The sequence below is a fragment of the Giraffa tippelskirchi genome, chromosome 12 (assembly GCF_054371585.1).
Source record: "Giraffa tippelskirchi isolate mGirTip1 chromosome 12, T2T-mGirTip1v1.2.pri, whole genome shotgun sequence".
Taxonomy (NCBI): domain Eukaryota; kingdom Metazoa; phylum Chordata; class Mammalia; order Artiodactyla; family Giraffidae; genus Giraffa; species Giraffa tippelskirchi.
Genome location: NC_137286.1, coordinates 74,754,173 through 74,768,998, shown reverse-complemented (window position 1 = coordinate 74,768,998; position 14,826 = coordinate 74,754,173). Strand labels below are relative to the sequence as shown.

The 14,826-nt window shown below is 43.9% G+C and overlaps 1 long non-coding RNA gene across 1 annotated transcript in view; it reads left to right on the top strand.

Annotated features, from left to right (window-relative positions):
* The first annotated feature begins 2,271 nt into the window (after window positions 1-2,271).
* LOC145529733 (uncharacterized) overlaps window positions 2,272-14,826 on the top strand; it is a 44,587-nt gene continuing 32,032 nt past the window's right edge. Inside the window, exon 1 of the long non-coding RNA XR_014071320.1 lies at window positions 2,272-2,376. This is a non-coding gene — a long non-coding RNA (uncharacterized LOC145529733). The remainder of the gene's footprint in view (window positions 2,377-14,826) is intronic.

Here is a 14,826-nt window from a genome sequence, read left to right as displayed (position 1 = left end):
CCTTGTGTTAATGCTTGTCCTTTCTTTGGATCCCAAGCTCCTGGAGAACAAGCAAGGAGTATATTATGCCTTTCATGTTCTCCCCACACGGTGAGTGTTCAATAAGACTACTGACTGGCTGACACATCACCCCCTTTTCTCTTTGTCTCTGACACCTCTGCTTTCTTTCAGAAATGTTATTTTTTAAGTGGCAATATTTCCCCACTCTGGACTTACAAAAAGCTCATCTCACCCTCTAACTTTTTCTTTATGTAAGGTTTTCAACAATAGACAAAATACAGGTGGAAGGAAACCAATATTCTACTACTCCTTGACAATAAATATGTTTTTAATTGGAGAGTGTCAGGCGTCTTAGAGAATGGAAGCTTTTTCCCCATGAAGAAGGCTCACGTGTACATCTCTGTTAAAGTAGCCATTAAAAAATAATAATACCTCCTTCCTGTCCTGCACCCCAACTACTCCTGAATTCAAGGCGGGTATTAATGGATGGCCTAGCTTTATTTTACTTCTATGGTACAGCAGGTCAGAGACACTGTCTATATTTGGGGTCTCTGTTGTTCTCGCACAGAACTTAAATAGCAGTTTGTTCTCCTTTTGAAATAGGAGCCTAAACCACAATTATTTTTTTAACCTTACCTTAGGAAAAGCCTTGGTAGTTCAGCAATATCCAGAAACACGGACTTTTCAGGAGACCTCAAAGTGTAGCCTCCATCAATCTGAGCACTGTTTGATCTCACAGAGGCGAGGTAATGTGCCTTTATTACTGTTGCTTTCTCTATCACAGCTGTATGGATTGTGCAGCCGTGGTAGATGGTTGTTACAGGGGGCCTGCCCCCTCGTCACATCGTCCGGCTGGTGTCAGCCTCCTGGAAAAGTACAGGTGAGGGACTCTCAACCTGACACAGCATCTGTTCTGCGCAGCCTGTCTCTGCTCACAGCAGTTCGAGCAGAAAGCAGGCTTCTCTCGGTACTCTTCCCATATCCTGTTCCTTTCCTCTACACACTCCTAGTTGAAAGCCCCTTGGGACAAAAAAACATTCAGAAAGAGCCGTGAAGATTAGCATAGCCTGCCAGTGTTCATGGTCAGTTCCCACTTGGCTCACCCACTCGCAGGGGCCTGCTGTTTTGACAGTGGTCTTACACCCAAAGGTATGCAACCACTGGATTCCCTAACCTTTTTCACACTCCAGTGACAGCACCAGCAGACACCAACTGAGTGTCTTAGTCTGGGATTCCCCAGAAGACCCCGAGACAAGGATTCTAGTGCAAATCCCCCCCGAAAAAAACCAGGGGAGAAGACTTGAGCTTCCCCTAGTGTCGGGGCGCCCGGGGCGGTTTGGCTCCTCTTCCTGCCTGGAGCGGGATCTGTCTCCCCGCCTGGAAGCCGAGCGGCCACAGGGCCGCGCTGTGGGCCCGGCCCGCCGCCAGCTCTGCGGGTGGAGGGCGCGTCGGGGAGGAGCACCCCGGGCCCTGGTTCAGCAGCTGGGGTGAGGCGTCTCCAGGAGACGAGTTCCCCTTCGGGGGCCTTCCCCGGAGGGCAGTGCTTAAGACTCTGCTTCCGCCGCAGCGGGCAGGGCTGTGGTCCCTAACAGAAGGCCAAGATCCTCGCATGCTGCAGTACAGCCAAAAGTAAGTAAGTAAATAGATAAATGGGATGTGCAATCCAACAATTGGAGTTAAAAACAACTCATCCATTGGACGTTAAAAAAAAAAAAATCCCCCTTCTCATTTTTGAAGCAGAGACAGCATGAACTGAGGCCAGAACAACCTTGCATCCTTAATTTACTCTCTCAACATGGCCCTAGACTGTTCTAGTGCCAGGAAGACAAAAACAACTTCCCTGGTGGCTCAGACAGGAAAGAATCCGCCCGCAATGCGGGAGACCTGGGTTCGATCCCTGGTTTGGAAAGATCGTCTGGAGGCGGGTGTGATAACCCACTGCAGTCTTCTGACCTGGAGAATCCCGATAGACAGAGGAGCCTGCCGGGCTGCAGTCCATGGGGTCGCAAAGACTCGGACACGACTGAGCGACTAAGGCCAGCAAGCACCGGCTGTAGCACGCAGGGCCTGCCCTGGTCTGTGAGGCGGCCACGTTTCACAGAGGAAAGCTGAAGCACAAAGAGACAAAGTAATCTGCCCAAGGCCACACAGCTGGGAGGGAGCAGGGCCAGGAACTGAACCTCAGCAGACTTTCCCTCACAGTCTGTCCTTGTGACCCCGGCACAGGCTGTCACGGGAAAATAGTATCTCTTTGCATCTGTGTTCATTTTCACTTCTTGACTTTTGCTCAACATGAAGGAAGAAGAGAGGAACCGGTGTCTGCGGAGCTGCGTGGCTTCCTTTGGGGGATTCTTGGATTTAGGCCTCGTGTCTGAGGTCAGTGTCCACTCCCTTGCTCGCTTCCTATGACTGGTTTCTAGAAGTAAAGCCTGACTTCCCGGAGGATGCAGGCTCAGTGTAGTGTCCTTAGCATATCACAGACTCGGGATTCTAAGTCTGGGATTTAGAGTCCCAATGCGCTTGAGATTCTAAATTCTCTGATCATCTCTTACCTCTCCTATGACTTTCTATTCCAATTTTCACGTGAGCATACCTATTTTCCCCATCCAGATGATCCAAGTACAGAAGGGGAAACCATTCTTCTCCTCAAGGCAGTGACAATGGAACTTAAGGGGAATCCAGGCATCATAATCCTCCAATATTTGTGGTGGAAAAGTGTGCTGGGTGTGATCACCGTTCAGGCAATTTTTTCCTCCCAGGACAGGCAGTTATTTTGACAGCTTATTTCACTCTTACAGATAAAGTTTACATTGTCAATTAATGGGAATACACCAGGTAATACTCATGAGCTCTTGGGGGATATTCTCGAGGCTGTTTCCAAATATCCTTCATGGCAGCATATGGTAGTATCCTCCACTTCATCACCAGGTCAATCGGCAGTTGCTTTATGGTATGTTCTTCATGCACCAGTGCAATTTCCAAGCTCCATCACATTTGTTTTTTCCCCCATGGTGCTTGAAAGTTGCTTAAGCCGCAGATTATTGCCTTGCCGTGAGCGCTGATCACTCTTCTGGATAGTAGGCATTCAGATGTCATCTTTAATTTGCGATATTAATATTGAACTCCATCACCGTTCAGTGGTTTTAGTGAAGTATTTACATATAGACTAGCAAAGCGTTTGAGCAGTGCATTGAAAACTGTCCTTTCCTAATTGGAACCGTAAAGTTTACCACAGCATCTGCATGACATGGATATGATTTCTGGTTATAAAGCAGCCTTGGAGGTCTGCCTTCAAAAACAAATGAGATGTGTTTTCTCAGCTCTGTATTTCCTCACCCATTCAGACCGTTAATGATTGGTGGGGACAGTGCTCAGGGAACTGGGTTTTATAACCTCACACACTTTTAAGAAGGATTAACTGTCTCAAAGAGGTTTTTTTTTTTTTTAAACTGGGAATCACATTTAAAATTAATGAACTAATTAGGTAAGAAATGTATTACTTTATTATGGAAAGAGAAATCCTGCACTATAATGATGGTGTGAAATGCATGAAAAGTCCTTTTATTTTATGACATTAGAGCAAGGAGGATTGTTCAGGAACATTTGGGCTGCTATTATTAATTATCTGATTTGACGATCACCTCACCCTGTGAGAAACACGGATATCAATCAGTATCTGAGAAAAGTGAAAGAATGAAAGAGAAAAAAAAGGGAACATCTTCCTTCTTGTATTGTTAGATGACCTCATGCCCTGGTATGTTTAAATTGCTTACTTCCTATAACTCTATAGACTTCTGTGTTTTCATTTGCTGGATTAGATTGAAGTGTCAAGTATATTTGATGGATGGCATTGGTAATATATGTTCATGTTCGTCTTTGCTCTTTTTCTGCTTTTATTTATATAGAGTCAGTATAATTTATTTCTCCTGAAAAAGCTTTCAGCAAAAAAGATTTTTTAAAGTACAAATACTTTTTAACAGGGTTCTGGGGTTTGTGATGATCAAATCACTCATCTTTCCTTCTTCTTTCTACTTTTTTTTTTCTTCCTTACATTTCTTTTGAAACTAGTGACTAAAAAAGGCTTCCCCGGTGGCTCAGATGGTAAAGAATCTGCCTGCAATATAGGAGACCTCGGTTCGATCCCTGGGTTAGGAAGAGCCCTTGGAAGAAGGGATGGCTACCCACTCCAGTGTTCTTGCCTGGGAAATCCCATGTACAGAGGAGCCTGGTGAGCTACAGTCCATGGGGTCACAAAGAGTCGGACACGACTGGCCAATAAAAGGAATATAGGAAACCTCAATGGTTGCAACTAAGCAGAATAAAAAGTTAGCATTTCAGACAAGCCCTTAGCTTAGTCGATGCGTATATCAGCTTAAGCTGCTAATAGGGTAATGATATGAAGAATTGTGTAATTACCTGAATAATTTAATTTAAAAATACTAGTCTGCAGCTTTCTGTCTTTAAATACATTTCATTCACAGATAGCAGCCCAAGCATGAGATTTCAGATTTATTACAGTTCTCGCTGATGCGGGGGAGCCCATCCCTTCCTCAGGAGGTTAGGAAGGAACCCTTGGTGATCTTGAGGTTAAAATGAAGTTATGCTGTTAATTGTATAATCAGCTCTTCACTTTGGATTTTTGCTTAGATCAAAATGTTATGTTTAGGTAAATAGGCAAACATATCTGTTTCTAAGCTCTCTGAGGGTTAATATTAATAGAAGGAAAATAATTAGATGGACAGAAATCACAAAACCAGACTAGTCAGAATCTGAAAACTACTTAGCAAAGTAGTGGCTAGGAAATGAGATGCAGGAAAACACTAGAGAAAATGTAATAAACCCAAAGTTGGATTTGGAGGAGTCCTTGGTTCATTTCTCCCCTCCCTCCCTCCCATACTTCCTTCCTTTTCTTTTTAAAAAGAATTCTATCTTTATCCTTAACTGCATTCTTCCCTTATCCCTCTCTTCATTCTTTTTGCCATCTAAGAATTTCTCCTGCTAATTAAAATCCAAGGTTCTTTTATTGTTTACCTAAAGGCTGTTGAAACAAGTGAAAAATGTGATAAAATGTCCAAGTTGAATCAACTGAATCACAGAAATAATGACATGAATGTAACTGTATTCCTACTTCACACATCCATTTGTCTCTGACCCACAGGCCTGGGGTCAGCATAGACTGTGTTCTGAGTAGCCTCAGATCCTGATTTCTCTGGGACGCTGTGAAATGAAAGGGGTGATGTACATGCTTTGGAACTCTGGACACATTTGTTCTGACACCAGAGACTCGAATAAGCTGACTTTAAAATGAAGAGAACATGAGTAGCAAATTACAGTCCTGCATGACTGAACGCAAGATATAACTCATGAATTAAAAAAAAAAAAAAGAAATGAGCCAGATTTTATTTCTCTCAAGTACATGTGGGTAAACTGGGATCAATAGTTTTCAATTTTCATAGTTTTGTCCGCGCAGATGACTTTGGAAGTGAAACCAACAGTAGCCAGAAATGTGTGTACTTTTTTTAAATACAAAAATTTCCAAATTATGTGATGAATATGCAAAATCAGTCAGTTCAGTCACTCAGTCGTGTCCGACTCTTTGTGACCCCATGGACTGCAGCATGCCAGGCCTCCCTGTCCATCACCAAATCCCAGAGTTTACTCAAACTCATGTCCATTGAGTCAGTGATGCCATCTAACCATCTCATCCTCTGTCGTCCCCTTCTCCTCCTGCCCTCAATCTTTCCCAGCATCAGGGTCTTTTCCAATGAGTCAGCTCTTCGCATCAGGTGGCCAAAGTATTGGAGTTTCGGCTTCAACATCAGTCATTCCAGTGAACACCCAGGACTGATCTCCTTTAGGATGGACTGGTTGGATCTTGCAGTCCGAGGGACTCTCAAGAGTCTTCTCCAACACCACAGTTCAAAAGCATCAATTCTTTGGCCCTCAGCTTTCTTTATAGTCCAACTCTCACATCCATACATGACTACTGGAAAAACCATAGCTTTGTCTAGATGAAAAATAAGTTGGATCAAATTCTACCTTTGCTTATTTTTGTATAACACTCTTTGCCATCAGTTGTTATAATTCCTATTCATTTGGGAAAATAATATGTTAACATAAGGGCTAATATAAAAATAAAGTTAATTTTAAACCACCGGATATTTATATAACCACATAAGCAATCATTAGAGGGGTCTTAAAAATTATAAATATATGAAAATGTTTATGGGTTTGGCTCTGGAATGAATATTATCATTTTGTAATAGTGGGTTATTCTATCTAGATTAGTGGATCCCCTCAAAAAAGACACAGGCATGGTTTTCCTGACAGAAGTCGATTTTGGCCCAAGTCATTTTGTGATCTAAGTCAGCCTCAGTGCTTGCCCTTGAATGCTGCTGCTGCTGCTATGTCGCTTCAGAGGTGTCCGACTCTGTGCGATCCCATAGACAGCAGCCCACCAGGCTCCTCTGTCCCTGGGATTCTCCAGGCAAGAACACTGGAGTGGTTGCCATTTCCTTCTCCAATGCAAGAAAGTGAAAAGTGAAAGTGCAGTCGCTAAGTTGTATCTGACTCTTCGAGACCCCACGGACTGGACTGTAGCGTACCAAGCTCCTCCGTCCATGGGATTTTCCAGGCAAGAGTACTGGAGTAGGGTGCCATTGCCTTCTCTGTGCCCTTGAATAGGTCTCAGTAATTAATGATTTAAGAGAATGCAGGAACAAAGGAGAAGCAGTCAAGAAACAATGGTTGAGTGATATAAAATACAGTTCTAGTTCCTCCTCAAAGGAACACCTCAAGGGAACATCAGTTCTGTAGGAACTAAGGCTCCCACCCAGGTGGAGGATGGTAGCTACTTGCTGAGACCCCAGACCAGTTGGAACCGAAGAATTATCTGACCCTTGTGACTTCAGTCATCTAAAGCTTGAACTCTGTTGACCTTTGCCCCAATTCTATGCTGAATTTTCCTCTGCCTGAGGCCCTTCATGAATATGCACACACCCTTAGCTTAAAACTTCCCCAGGTTTGCAGTTCAGGGAAACACTGCTTTGGGAAATCCTCCTCCCCCACCCCCCCCACCCCCACAACGATCTCCTTACTTGCTGTAAGTAATCCATCCTTCCCTCTCCCCACCTTTGGTTGTATCACTTACCAAGAGGCAAACCCAGATTTCAGGTAACAATATTATGACCCTATGAAACTGAGAAGGACACTATTTCTCACTTCCACTGTATAATCGTAAGGTATTTGATTTAGGTCATACCTGAATGGTCTAGTGGTTTTCCCTACTTTCTTCAATTTAAGTCTGAATTTTGCTGTAAGGAGTTCATGATCTGAGCCACAGTAAACTGCTGGTCTTGTTTTTGCTGAATGTATAGAGCTTTTCCATCTTTGGCTGCAAAGAATATAATCAATCTGATTTCGGTGTGGACCATCTGGTGGTGTCCATGTGTAGAGTCTTCTCTTGTGTTGTTGGAAGAGGGTGTTTGCTATGACCAGTGTGTTCTCTTGGCAAAACTCGATTAGTCTTTGCCCTGCTTCATTTTGTACACCAAGGCCAAACTTGCCTGTTACTCCAGGTGTTTCTTGACTTCCTACTTTTTCATTCCAGTTTCCTATAATGAAAAGGACATCTTTTCATCTAGAAGTTCTTGTAGGTCTTCATAGAACCATTCAACTTCATTTTCTCCAGCATTACTGGTCGGGGCATAGACTTCAATTACCGTGATACTGAATGGTTTGCCTTGGAGATGAAGAGAGATCATTCTGTCATTTTTGAGATTGCATCCAAGTACTGCATTTTGGACTCTTTTGTTGACTATGATGGCTACTCCATTTCTTCTAAGGGATTCCTGCCCACAGTAGTAGATATAATGGTCATCTGAGTTAAATTCACCCATTCCAGTCCATCTTAGTTTGCTGATTCCTAAAATGTCGACATTCACTCTTGCCATCTCCTGTTTGACCGCTTCCAATTCACCTTGATTCATGGACCTAACATTCCAGGTTCCTACACAATATTGCTCGATGGAATCATTGGACCTTGCTTCCATCACCAGTCATATCCACAACTGGGTGTTGTTTTTGCTGTGGCTCCATCTCTTCATTCTTTCTGAAGTTATTTCTCCACTGATCTCCAGTAGCATATTGGGCACCTACCAACCTGGGGAGTTCATCTTTCAATGCCTTATCTTTTTGCTTTTTCATACTGTTCATGGGGTTCTCAGGGCAGGAATACTGATTGGTTTGCCATTCCGTTCTCCAGGGGACCACATTTTGTCAGAACTCTCCACCATGACCCGTCCATCTTGGGTGGCCCTATACAGTATGGCTCATGGTTTCATTGAGTTAGCCAAGGCTGTGGTCCATGTGACCAGATTGATTAGTTTTCTGTGACTGTGGTTTTCAGTCTGTCTGCCCTCTAATGAAGAAGGATAAGAGGCTTATGAAAGCTCCCTGATGGGATAGACTGACTGAGGGATGCTCAGAGGGCTTCCAGAGACACTCAGAGGGCTCAAACAAACCGTGTGTGCACCAGGACCCAGGGACCCCACAGAGACTGAGACAGAACTGTGTTTGAGTTGTCTCCTGTGGAGGTACAGGTCAGCAGTGGTCTGCTGCAGGGACAGGGGCTTTGGGTGCGGGTATGGCATAAGTCCTCTTGGAGGCGGTTGCCATTCACCCCACTATAGAGTTGCCAGAACTTAGAACTGGGAAATAGATTCTTGGAGGGCACAACAGAATCTTGTGCACCAAGACCCAGGAGAAAGGAACAGTGAGCCCACAGGAGGCTTGCCTGTAGGTGTCCAGGAGTCTCTGGCAAAGAAGTGTGTTGGTGGTGGCCCGCTGCAGGTTTGGGGGCACAGACTATAGCAGTGCATGCCTGGGATCTTTTGAGGGAGGTCACCATTACCTTCATTACTTCCACCATAGTTTGGCCCCAGGTAAATAGCAGGGAGGGAACACAGCTGCACCCATCAACAGAAAATTGGATTAAAGATTTACTGAGCATGGCCCCGCCCATCAGGACAAGACCTGGTCCCATCACTTCATGGCAAATAGATAGGGAAACAATGGAAAGAGTGACAGACTTTATTTTCATGGGCTCCAAAATCACTGAGATGGTGACTGCAGTCATGAAATTAAAAGATGATTGCTCCCTGGAAGAAAAGCTATGACCAACCTAGACAGCATATTACAAAGCAGAGACATTACTTTCCCAACAAATGTCTGTCTAGTCAAAGCTATGGTTTTTCCAGTAGTCACATACGGATGTGAGAGTCGGACCATGAAGAAAGCTGAGGGCCGAAGAATTGATGCTTTTGAACTGTGGTGTTGGGGAAGACTCTTGAGAGTCCCTTGGACTGCAAGGAGATCCAACAAATCTGTCCTAAAGGAAATCAGTTTTGAATATTCATTGGAAGGACAGATGTTGAAGCTGAAACTCCAATACTTCGGCCACCTGATGAGAAGAACTGACTCATTTGAAAAGACCCTGATGCTTGGAAAGATTGAAGGCAAGAGGAGAAGAGGACAACAGAGGATGAGATGGTTGGATGGCATCACTGACTCAATGGACATGAGTTTGAGCAAGCTCTAGGAATTGGTGATGGACAGGGAGGCCTGGCGTGCTGCAGTCCACGGGGTCACAAAGAGCCAGACATGACTCAGCGACTGAACTGAATGGAAGTGAGGCCAAATTAAAGGAATGAAGGCTCTGCCCACATCCTGATCCTCATCAATGACCTATCCTTGAACCATCATTGTAAAGCTCCTTGTCAAATTCTCATAAGTTTAACACACAGTTTTGAGGGGCATGAGCCTACTACGTCTCCCTTTAACTGGCAGAGCAATAAAGCTGTTCTTTTCTACCTTACCCAAAATGCTCACTCTCAGATTTGATTTGGAACTGGTGCACAGAGATGGAATTTTGGTGTCGCTTTCAGTTGTTCAGACCAAAATCTTTGGTCTTCCTTGACTTCCTTTTCTCTGACATCCCATGCCCAATCTTACAGTAAACACTACTCACTCAGTCCTCAAAATATGCCTCAGTCCTGACCACTACCCTCTCACTCTCTCCCTTGAATCACCGTAACAGTTTCTATCTCTTCTTCTTGCTTACACCCTTACACTTAAAGGATCTCTTCAACAGAACAGCCAGAATTATTTTAAAATGTAAATCAGAGCGTTGTTCTCTTCTGCTCAAAACTATCCAGTGGCTCCCTTGTTACTCAGAGCAACAAAGTTTTATGGTGCCTGGAAAGGTAGGCTCCCTTTTACTTCTTTGAACACGCTGCCTATTACTCCACCCTTCACTCATTGCATTGGAGTCACATTGATGTTTCTGCTGTTCCCTCCTCCTGAAGGTTCTTCTTCCAAATAACCTCTTGGCTTAGTCCATTATCTCCTTTAGATCTTTGCTCAAAGGTCAACTTACCAATAAAGTCATTCTTAGTCACCATATTTACATACGATTGCATAGTTGTGTAACCTGTCACTCTGTATCTTCCTCTCCTATTTATCTGTCTTTATAGTGCATATTACTACTGAAACCAAGGAGGACCCCATAGGGCTCTTTGTTGTGGAAATCTTTTTATCCTCCGTAAAGGAGGATAAAAGGACTCCAGCCTCCATGTCTTTCCCTGTTTTCCAAAGGATGGATTCAATCAGTTGCTAATTTGGGAAGGGAAGGGATGAAAAGACAAAGGAGGGGTAGCCAGGAAACAATAATACAGGCTTGGGGCAGGGTCCTGGTTGAAAGAATACACATAATTATATCTTTAAACCTATAAGATGTCAGCATTCTTCTTACCAGAGAAGAGACCACCTTAGGCTACATTAAAGGAAGCAGAAAGTGAAGTTGCTCAGTCGTGTCCGACTCTTTGCAACCCCATGGGCTGTAGCCTACCAGGCTTCTCCCTCCATGGGATTTTCCAGGCAAGTGTACTGGAGTGGGTTGCCATTTCCTTCTCCAGGGTATCTTCTGGTCCCAGGGATCGAACTCAGGTCTCCTGCATTGTAGGCAGACACTTTACCCTCTGAGCCAGCAGGGAAGCCCAAAAGGAAGCAGAGAAGGTCATTAAGATTACCTGAGACCAGATTAGAGGAGCAGATGTTTTTCAGTTCAGTTCAGTTGCTCAGTTGTGTCTGACTCTGCATGCCAGGCTTCCCTGTCCATCACCGACTCCTGGAGCTTGCTCAAACTCATGTCCGTTGAGTCAATGATGCCATCCAACCATCTCATCTTCTGTCATCCCCTTCTCCTCCTGCCTTCAGTCTTTCCCAGCATCAGGGTCTTTTCAAATGAGTCCCTGATGCAGAGCAGAGGTTGTACACACACTCTAATCCTATCATCAATCCTACCCTTGAACCTTTGAACTCCTTGTCAAATCCTTCTAGGTTGGGGCTTATAGTTTTCAGGGCTGGGATCAACTGCTTCCCCCTTTGCCTGGCAAAAAAAATAAAGCTATTCTTTTCAACTTCACCCAAAACTCTTTCTCCAAGATTGAATTTGGCACTGGTGCACAGAGGCCAAGCTTTTGGCATCACTATCTGATAATGTGTATACATACATATACATAAACATATTGATATGTTTATTACATAAAATGTTAGAGATTATCATTGCTTATGATAGACAGCAATACTATGTTGTTGGGCTGCACTCTTCAGGACAAAAGGACTGTGCTTTCCCAGCTTCAAGACCAAAGAAAGGAACCAGAGTTGGTGGCAGAGCCATCAATGGTTTAATGGATAGGGGATCTTACATGTCTGAAACAAGATCCTGGAGTAACACCCTACCAAGTGTGGTGGATGATGATGGGCAGGCTTCACACCCAGGGGTATGGGGAGATTGCCAGTTATAGGGGGAATAAACATCACTTTGGCTCATCAGTTACCAGGGAAACCTGTGGAGGGACATTGTCTTCACTGCCCCTTTGACAAGAATAATCATCAGCTGGTGACTGGGGCAAAATATACGAAGTTCAGGTGAGTAGGGTGCAGATGAATCAAGCACTGGCCAAGTAGGGGATGTATAGAGAGCAAGAGAAAAGTCATTTTGAGTGGCCTGACCATACATATGTATACATATATATAGCTAACATATTATATTGCATATTTGATGCTTTTGAGTGTGTATATTGATATATGTTATAGTTTGTTTATTGACTGTCTTTCTTTACCAGAGGGCAGAGATATTTGGTTGTCCTACTTGCTACTGAACCCCAGCACCTGGAATGTTACCCGGCACATATCTCAATAAATCATTGTCAAATGAATGACATAATGAATGAGCTATTCAACGATATGAAATAGCTTATTTATTTCTTGAGCATATCTTAATTGAGACCATAGTATGCATCTTTTTATTAGGGTGAACACTGAAATTGGTGATATTTTGTTTTTGACCTACACAAATGGCTATTTCATATGGTTCAAGTTTATATTCTGTTTCTTATCTTTTGCCTCCTTCTGCCTTCTCACTTCTCATATCATCTCTGGCTTGTATTCCTCACACTAACACAACACTTTCCAATACCATCGCCACAGTGAAGAACTGGCTTGATCAGTGTATTTAATGATACTCTCTTCCAGTGCTTTACTCATAATCTTTCTGAGATCTTTCCCACATCAACCACATACAGTAACCAAGTAATAAAATTATTATGGGACTCAAAGGCATATGGAGATGGAAAATCTCTACCTCTACTATCAATCTCTCCTGTATCTTCCTGGAGACTTGGGACCAGTGTCTAAACTGGCCAAGCTTCATAGTCAGCTAACCAGTACAGTGTCAATTCTTTCCTCTACATACCTTTGATGAATTAGTCATGTGTACCAGGTCATCCAAGCAGCTGTGGTACAGTCATTTCAAATGCAATAACCACAAACAGGTTAGGCCAAATTTAAAAATAGAAAAGGAGCAGCTAGCCCCTGGCTAGTAACAGGGCCTGGCTGGCTTCCCTGGTGGCTCAGTGGTAAAGAGTCCACCTGCCAATGCAGGAGACACAGGTTTTATCTCTGGTCTGGGAAGATCCCACATGCCATGGAGCAACTTAGTCTGAGCGCCACAACTACTGAGTCTGTACTCTAGATCTCAGGAACCACAACTACTGAGCTCATGCGCCACAACTATTAAGCCCACATGCCCTAGAGACCGTGTTCAGAAATGGAAGAAGCTGCTGTAGTGAGAAGCCTGCACACCACAGCTGGAGCAGGGCCTCCGCTGCTGCGACTAAAGAAAGTCCACACACAGCGATGAAGACGCAGCACAGCCCCAAATAAGTATATAAAACTATTTTTTTTTAAGGGAGGGGCCTTGGCTTTGGTTGGGTGGGAAATTGGAGAAGGGCTTGGCCATGCGGTGGGTCTGGAGTACTGAGCAATGGGGATTCCATGGGAGCCTGACGGGTCTGCATTATCCAGTCAGAGAAGAACATTTTCTTGCCAGCCTTTAGGCAAAGAGGTGAGCCAGTGAGTTCTGTGCTAGTTTTGTCTAGCTGGGAGGGTTGAGTGTGGGTGTTCAGGGAGGACGGGACATAAATGGTCAAAGGAGAAGGGCTGGCAAATTGGCCTTCCCTGTCTCCTTGACCCTGGAGAGGGATCTGGTCGCTGGGGTGTGACATGTACTGAATGCTCAGTCTGGCCCCTGTTCTACTGTTTCCTCATAAACCATGGCCTTTGTGAACTCTATTCCCCCACAGATGACAAATGCTCAAAACCCTAATACATTTCTGCCCCAAAGCTGCACCAGAATAGACCGGGCATTCTCCACACATCTCCTTTATATCATCTCAAGGCAATGAGTAAGGTACCTCTGCTAATAATGTAGATAATCTTGACTAGAGATGTCTTCAAGAAAATTAGCAACACCAAGGTAACATTTCATGCAAAGATAGGCATGATAAAGGACAGAAATGGTAAAGACCTAACAGAAACAGAAGATATTAAGAAGAGGTGGCAAGAATACACAGAAGAACTGTACAAAATAGGTCTTAATGACATGATAACCACGATGGTGTGATCACTCATCTAGAGCCAGACATCCTGGAGTGTGAAGTTAAGTGGGCCTTAGTAAGCTTAGTATGAACAAAGCTAGTGGAGGTGATGGAATTCCAGCTGAGTCATTTCAATCCTAAAAGATTATGCTGTGAAAGTGCTGCACTCAATATGTCAGTAAGTGCGAAAAACTCAGCAGTGGCTACAGGACTAGAAATGTCAGTTTTCATTCCAGTTCCAAAGAAGGGACTGGGTAATGTCAAAGAATATTCCAACTTCTACGTAACTGTGCTCTTTTCACATGCTAGCAAGGTAATCCTCAAAATCCTTCACGACAGGCTTCAACAGCACGTGAACCGAGAACTTCCAAATGTTCAAGCTGGATTTAGAAAAGGCAGAGGAACAAGAGATCAAATTGCCAACATATGTTGGATCATACAAAATGAAAGAGAATTCCAGAAAAACATCTACTTCTGTTTCATTGACTATGCCAAAGCCTTTGACTGTGTGGATCACAGCACACTGTGGAAAATTCTTCAAGAGATGGGAATACCAGACTACCTTACTTAACTCCTGAGAAACCTGTATGCAGGTCAGGAAGCAACAGTTAGAACCGGACATGGAACAACGGACTGGTTCCAAATTGGGAAAGGAGTACATCAAGGCTGTATATTGTCACCCTGCTTATTTAACTTATATGCAGAGTACATCATGAGAAACGCTGGGCTGGATGAAACTCAAGTGGAATCAAGATCAACAACCTCAGATAAGCAGATGACAATAACCTTATGGCAGAAAATGGCAGAAAGCAAAGAGGAACTAAAGAGC